Genomic DNA, 8,884 nt, shown 5'->3' on the forward strand with positions numbered 1-8,884 from the left:
GGATGTTCCCTGGATCAACAGTCACTTTTATTTTTACTTTAAAGTCTTAATACCCAGTTATATTCTATGCTTCTAGAAAAACATCCAGCTTTTTCCTAAAGCAATCTATAGTAGTTTCTGAAACTACTTCCTGAGGGAGCTGATTCCACATTTTCACAGACCTTACAGTGAAGAATATAAAGATGTTAAACAGTAAAGGTCCCAACACTGAACCCTGGGATACACCACTAATAACCTTAGACCATTCAGAGTATGAATCATTAATTACAACTCTCTGGATGTGATCTTTAAGCCAGTTCTCTATCCATTTACAGATTGACTAAACCTATCGACCCTATCATACATATTAACCGCCTGTGGGGTACGATGTCAAGTCCAAGCACACTATATCAACTGCTATTCCACTGTCTACCTGTTTACTTACTTCCTCATAAAAAGAGAGTAAATTTGTTTGACAACTTCTGTCTTTCTTGAAGCCATGCTGACTATCACTTATAATATTAGTTTCTAGCAGAAACTCCTCTATGTGATTCTTTATCAAATTCTCTAGGACCTTTCCAACTATGGACGTTAAACTAATCGGTCTGTAGTTACCTGGTAATGACTTTGCTCCCTTTTTGAAGATAGGAACCACATTGGCCTTACGCCAATCTATCGGTACCTTGCCAGTGACTAAAGAGTCTCTAATAATTAGAAATAATGGCTTTGAAATAACTGAACTCAGCTCTTTGAGAACAGGTGGTGCCTGGTGGTTTGTCAGCCCTAATTTTTCCCAGCTGTTTCTTTATCATATAATTTCTGAGCCATTGTGACTCATTTAGGTCAGTGAAATTGCTATTATGAATTTGGACTTGAGCTCTGCCATTTTCCCTTGTGTACACAGATATGCTAAAAAAAGTTTTTTAGTAAATCTGCCTTGTCTTTATCCCCAGTTACCAACCCAGCGACATCCATTATGGGGCCTACATGCTCAGATCTGATCTTTTTGCTATTATTATACTTCGCAATACATACGGAGGAGAGGGATTTCACTTCAGGGGGTGTTCCCTGGTGATGGTCAGAGCCTTTAGGGTGGGTCTGGTCTAGTGCGCTCCCGCCCACCCCATAAATGGCCTAGTGGCCATAAAACTTTGCCGACCCCTGTTCTAGATAAATAGAAATCACCTATGCATTTTTTCAATACATCAGCTCATTGATTTACCAATAGTCATGGGTAAGGAAATAATTTACTTGTGGCTGAATGTATCTTATGTCTCTTAGCTCTACTTCGCCATGAAATCGGAGTTTACTGCCATTGTTCATCGTATTTAATTTTGGAAATGTTTTGAAGGAAGTTTTCAAGCAAGTTCTGCTTTAACACAAATATTTGTCCGTTACATAACTGTAACTCAGAAAACATACAAACACTGCTGTCAATAGGTTGCTTTGTAGAACTGAACACACTACTGCCAATATTTAAAACACTTCCATTCTTGGTGCAATCACATTTACTTCTTTAAGATTCAGAACTCAGAACTCAACCACATCAAATTACATTTCTTTGAGAGGTTACAGACACTTAGTGCAATCAAGTTTTATAACTTTTTCTAATCAATGTTTTTTTTACTCCTTTAACACATATAATGGATATAAAAATGCTATTTTGTAGAGCTTTTTAAATTGTGTATCAAATTCTTACTGTTAAAATATATTGAATGTTAAAAAAGTAGAAAATATTCTTAGATTTTGAAACATATAATTATAACTTTACTTTAAATACATGCTTTAAATGACACATTCTTCACCACATCTATATAGTATTATATTTACCTGTATATCCTCCTCATAAACCTCAGCTGTGTTGCCTACACACCCTCTTTCCTTTTCTTCCATGTCTGTATTCTCTATCCATTCCTAAAAGGAGGTAATCTATTTTTATCATTATGGTGCATGGTAGAAGAATAGGCTTAGTAGATCTATAGTATTAAATGAGGAAAAAAGGAAAGACAGGCTTTTGTAGGCAGCTAGTTATAGTAAAATGTCTTTAATTTAGTTTAAGACCTTGTAGTCCCATTTTCAACATACACCTACTAGGTTTAAATATCTATAATCAAACAGAAAATATTCTATTCTACAGTGGTTGTTGGTAAGCTCGTGTTTACAATTGCACACGAGAATTGGTAGGTACCATATGTCTCATGTGCACGACGCGTGTAGCCTTCTGGCTTCTTAAGGAAATTAATTTGAGACCCAAAAACTGTTAACAGAAAATGATATGTTCAGCAATTTAGTATTTAAGATCATAGGAAAATACCATGAGTACCATACATGTATACTTATGCATAATTATATGCCCAAGATTTGTTATTGCTTATCTGCCCCATAACACACAACTAACATAGCAGAGATCTACTAAGAGGAAATGAATATGATTTTTCAAGAAGAAGAGCTATACAGTGGCTTGGTATTTCAGTTTTTTCTTTGCCTAGCCTGGGATTAGTAACTAGTATTAAAAAAGGAAAAAAAGGGAAAGACAGGCGTTTGTAGACATCTAGTTATAGTAAAATGTCTTTAATTTAGTTTAGGACCTTGTAGTCCTATTTCTAACATAGATCTACTATACTTAAATACCTTTAATCCAACAGTAAATCTTCTATTATACAGTGGTTATTGGTAAGCTTGTGTTTACAATTGCACACTAGTATTGGTAGGTACAATATGTCACAAGTGCCGGACGCATGTCGCCTTCTGGCTTCCTCAAGGGAATAATTTGAGACCAAAAAACTGTTAATAGAATATGATATGTACAGCAATCTGTATCTTGGAGTATTTAACACCATAAGAAAATACCATGGGTACCATACATCTATACTTATGCATTAATAAAAGCCAAGTACATTATTACAAAGAAAAGTTAGCTTTTTAACCATAAATTCCTTATATGACAATATATAAAATTTTACTGAGCAGTTTGTTCACCATTGTAATATCATAGCACCTCGCCTTTTAAGGCTGAAATAAAATAAATTGAAGAAATTGGTCAGATGTGGATTATACGTTAAATTCCAAGTCAGGGTACTCCCACTCGTTTTTCTTGTAACGATTGAAACCTTTTACATTCACAGCACAAAAATAACAATGACGATTTTGGGCGCTCGCCATAACATAGGTACACCAAATTTCAATCTTTTCAGTTTTCCATTTTCCCACTGACGTAGACACTCAACACAAGTTTTGCATACCATATGGGGAGCCCAACACTTATCTTGGTCCCCCAGTTTAATACCAAAATATGCAAGATTTGGTTGTTGCACAAATTCTGTAATGTTTCTCTGTTTTTGCTGACAATTTTCACCACAAATGTAGCAAAATACATTAGGGTCATTTAAACAACTTCTTCCTGAAGAACTCATATTTCTGTAAAAAAAGAAAATGTATGAATAAAAAGAAGGCAAATGAAAATTTAATGAAAATATTGCTACATTTAATAAATAAAATGCAAAACGTTGGTGTAAATAAAGATTGATAATATCATGCTGTGTTAACATTTGTTGTTGGTAAAATCGTCTATTCCCATTCCTGTATCACAAGAACTAGAGCCAATTTAAAGAACCTGATGTCATTTCTGGATTCAGCAGACCAGAAATACCCTATATATATATTGAAAAATCCTTGGTGAAAGCTGTGTAATTACTGTAAGTCCTTAAAGTTTTAGCAACTTTTTTTTGTCTTCTCTGATTCCCTGAAGAATTCAGACCCTTTACTTAGTACTTAGTTGAAGCTTCTCTGTAGCAACTACAGCCTTAAGTTTTTTGGGCATGATGCATCAAACTTTGCACACCTGGATTAGGGGATTTTCTGAAATTCCTCTTTGCAAATCTTCTCAAGCTCAGTCAGGTTGGATAGGGACCAGTGGATAGCCATTTTCAAGACTCTCCAGGAACAGGTTCAAGTCAGGGTACAAGTCAGGGCTCTGGCTGGACCACTAGGAAATTCACAGAGTTGTTCCTAAGCCACTTCTCTGTTGTCTATGTTGTGTACTTTGGGTCATTGTCATGTTGGAAGCTGAACCTGAGGTCCTAAACAGTGTTTTCATTGAGGATAACTCCCTACATCTCCAACAACTGAGGCCAAACGGTTCAACCTTGGTTTCATTAGACCACAGAATCTTGTTCCTCAATCTGGTGCTTTTTTTGCAAATTTCAAGCAGGTTTCATGTGTTGTGCACTCTGCCATAAAACCCAGCTCGGTAGAAGGCTGCAGTTATGGTTGTTCTTCTATAACCATCTCCTTAAAGTATCAGTGGAGCTCAGACAGAGTGACCATCGGGTTCTTGGCCCTTTTTCATTGATTTCTCACATTGGCTGGGCTCTTGGAAGAGTGGTGGTTGTGCTAAATGTCTTCTATTTGAGAGTTATGGAGGCCACTGTGCACAGAAGGGAACCTTCAATGCAGCAGAGTTTGTTTTGTAGCCTTTCCCAGGTCTGTACTTTGCAACAGTCCTGTCTCTGAGCCCCTCAGACAGTTCCTTTGACCTCTTGGCTTGGTTTTTGCTCTGATATGCATTGCCAGCTATGAGGCCTTCTAGAGAGGTATGTGCCTTTACAAATTTTTTTGTTGCAAAGTATTGTTGCAAAAGGTTTTGTAAATGTGAAATTTCAGTTTTTTCATCCTAATAAATTTACTAAATCGTATAAAATGTTGTTTTCAGTTTGTCATTATAAAGTACTGAGAGTTGTTTATTTAGAAAAAAAAAAAAATAGATGACTGTAGTATTAGGCTCTAACATGGCAAAATTGATAAAAAGGGAAGGAAATCTAAATACTTTCTGAAGACACTGTATATCACTTTACCAGTCCTTAGATGCTGTGGCTATATATATTTTCCTTTGTTTTTAGGATTATATTTTCCTTTTTTCACCAGAAATAAAAAAAAAATCCACAGTTCATTATGGATATGTACTGGCACTGAATTGCACATACTTGAACTCATATATAAGTTGGGTAATAAATACTTTTTACCACAATTTTGATACAGTAGGAATAAATGATACAAATATATATAACCACAAATAAATATTGTACAATATTGACAGTAGGAATAAAGAAAATTATTCCTTTTATTTACAATACATGGGGTAGAATGAGGATTATTCTCAACATGTTCACAACATGCTCCCATCTGGACCTCCTGAACTTGTAAAGTATTTTGATGTGGCTTTCAGATATGTAGAGTGCACTTATTCTGAGTCTTTCAGAAGTAAATGTGATGGCACCAAGAATTAAAAATAAACATGTTTCTTGTGAAGATATGGTTTACTAGAGGCATACCACATTCATTTTATAGCCAGCATATTTGGCGCCTTTTCTCAGAAAAGGTTCAGTTACTTCACCCTATATATAAAGCTACAATAAAAGGTTCAGTGTCTATCATAATCAACAACATATCCAAGGTAATAACTACACAAAGCTTTAGTAATTACATTGTTTTCTTTAAATAACATGGCAATCCTGACACTATGGGGCTGATTTATTAAAGCTCTCCAAGGATGGAGAGTATACACTTTCATCAGTGAACCTGGGTGATCCTAAAAACCTGGAATAGATCTAATTCAGGAATTAAAACTTAGTATTCAAAAATTAGTATTCAAAGAAAACTGCATGTTCTGTTTGTTATCCTACCTCTAAAATAATTTGTCTACCCATAGAGATTGCCAAGTTTTTAACTTGGCAACGCTTGAAACTTTGGCATAGGAGGGTGCTGTATAGTACTATACAAAGTTACTCAAATAGATTGGTATTATTTGATTCATGAATAAATTCAACAAACTTGTTCTGAAAATTTTGTACCCTGTCATTGATATATGTCTGTATTTGTCCCTCTTTGTAAAGATATTTTGGCAAAAATGCTCGTATTGTGTGTTTTCCATGATCAGATAGTCCATTTAAAGTGCCATTTGGACCAATATGGTGCCTTTACCTGATAAGGACAATCTGAATCTTTGTGATTCAGGACAAACACAAATATGATGACAGGTTGGTTTCAGACCTACTTTTATGAAACCATATTACATCACAAAATGACTTATTCAAATTACATGCATATATTAACAAGTCTCATCATACATGATGATGTATTCTTTAGTGGTTTTTAGTAGTCAATAAGGGATCTTTTTAATAGTTTACTAGAGTTCCTAAAACAGTTGCTAACAATGCCTTATGAAAAAAGTGTAAAAATGTTTATTAAGAAACAGCTTCAAAAACAAAAAGTGTGAAATTAGTTTACATCTCAAAGCAGCATGAAATGTTGATGGGTTCCTGGCTAAATCTACTTTTCTCTGTTTGGCATTATTTTTGAATAATAATTTTGATGCCAGGAGCTGACAACATTCAATGATGTACAGAGAGCCTGCATGGCCAGCAGGTGATCTGTTTTTAATTTTGAAATAATCATTTGCAAATATTATTTATCTTGTTGAAATGCATTTGATGCCAAATATTTATACCATTATTATATGTAAAAAAAAAACAATTGACTGTTAAATTGCTGCAGAAATGGCACCCTTACATACCAAGGCAATGCACTTTCATTGTAGCATGTTGCAACACACAGAAGTGAGTGGTACTGCATTTGGCAACACAAATCATTTTCAGTTTTAATCATGGTAAGGTGTGTTGGCAGTCAAGTCAATTAGATTGGGCAACCTTTATGCAACAGAGGTAAACATGTAACATATTGCATGGTTACACCCCTAAACAGGTAACTGACCCCTCATCTCAAAGTTCTGTGAGTTCACAATGTCAATGTCTTCAGAAATCAATAGTTCCTTTTTCAAAAAACAAATATGTTTTATTAGTACTGAAAATTAATTTCAATCAATTTCTGAAAGGTGATTTTTTTATTACAACAGTTGTTAAATGATTGTGTCACTAAAAGTAAAATACTGGTAGCAAAAAATGCTTTTGGAAAAGCAAAGTTGTGCATATGCTTTTGGTTTTTATTGTAATCTTGTAAACATTTAAAAAATATCACTGCTATTATGAAGTAAGAATTGATTTTCATTTTAGATTTACAGGCTACAGACCTAGCATTTTTGAAATTCCAATTAAAATACAGTATCAACCACTGTATGAAATTACCCCGCCATTGAGTACCCATGACCCACATCTAGAAAACGATGCATTAATTTTAAAGCTGCACCTTAGGCAGATATAAAATTTACAAATTACAATTTATAAAATTGGTGGAGCTTTGTAATCAATAATTCATCATTAAATGTATTTTTTAAATATTATTACCTAGTATTTATATAGGGTCAACATATTACACAGCACTTTACAAAGTCCATAGTCATGTCACTAACTGTCCCACAAAGGGGCTCACAACCTAATGTCCCTACCATACTCATATGTCTTTACCACAATCTAGGGTCAATTCTTTTCATGAGTCAACTAATTTAACTGCATGTTTTTGTAATGTGGGAGAAAACCCAAGCAATCACCGAGAGAACGTGCAAACTCCATGCAGATAAGAGATTTGAACCTGGGACCTAGCGTTGCAAAGGTCAGAATAATAACCTCCTAGTCAAGTGCTGCCCATGTATTTGTGTTAATTGGATTAGGTACCTGAATGTGACCTGGTATCAGCTTTTTGCATTTCCTGTGAAGCAGGGATGGAATTTGTGGAGTGTGAGGGAAAGACACAGTACAAGGAACCATTCATTACATTTGATAATAAGAAACATGCCAATAGGCAAAAAAAACAAATATTCTTATTACTGTGCTTCTTCTCAGTTTTCTGCCCAGTCGCTAAAATGCCCTATTGATAGAATAAAGTTACCCCTGCAAAGAAGAAAAGTAATATATTCTCCATTTCTACCACCTGGTATATAATGAATCTGTGTTGGAATCCTCCATGCCCACTGTATTTAGTGTTTCCTTCCACCATCCCCTATACCATTTTAAAAAACACTGCTGTCATAAGGGTTGACAGATTTAACAATTGAGCACAGCAGGGGACCAGGAATCTAACAAACCTGGAAGGTTTGTATTCTGAGGATTATTAGAGCAGCACTGTCCCTTCAATACATTTTTGGATGGGTGAGGGCAATGGGAAAGATGAGAACCAACTATCTTGTTTGCAGGAGAGATCTTTAAGCACTATTACCTAAACAACAGAGTCACTTAAGGTCACTTAGTAATTTAAATAAATCCAATAATATGGCAAAGAAGGCAAAGTTACGGAACCAAGTCTTATTTGAAGGTAGAAGTATGTTGTACAATAATAATAAAGTCCTTCTGTGGATTTGAGCGGATCACAGCCCGTTGGTTTGTAGATTTATTACCTATCAAAACTCATTGTACTAAGAACATAAAGGTAAATGTACTGAAACTCGGCAGCACTGATCCTTATTAGGGACCTGACTGCTGCCCAACTCTATTAGAATTGTTTGTCCTGATATGAAAAAGCACATGAATTCAGCCACTATTATCATAGGTAGCAGAACTGTATAGTATTTAAAGATAATGTAATTATAGTTTACCTTTTTCCCCAAACACATGCAATCTTCTGTGCTAAAATCATTGTAAGACTAAAAGAGAATTCTAAGTCAATTACCAGTAAACGTATACAGTAACTAATGTTAAAGGTATATGTAACAATATTAGATTGTGTCTGCATATATGGATATCTGACTTAATCAGATCAAGAGAGAAGAAGAAAATGATAAACTTTCCCAATTGTTTTATTGACTTAGTATGCTTAGTGATCCAAAAAAAAGTTTTACATTTGTACTACACAGTAATTTATATATACTACTTACAGTAAGCAGCTGGCACAGGGACAGGGCATTTTTGGTGCTTCCACTTTGTTCTAAAAGAGTCCTAAATGGCAGATACAGCCTATT

The sequence above is a fragment of the Pyxicephalus adspersus genome, chromosome Z (assembly GCF_032062135.1).
Source record: "Pyxicephalus adspersus chromosome Z, UCB_Pads_2.0, whole genome shotgun sequence".
In the NCBI taxonomy this organism is placed as follows: Eukaryota; Metazoa; Chordata; class Amphibia; order Anura; family Pyxicephalidae; genus Pyxicephalus; species Pyxicephalus adspersus.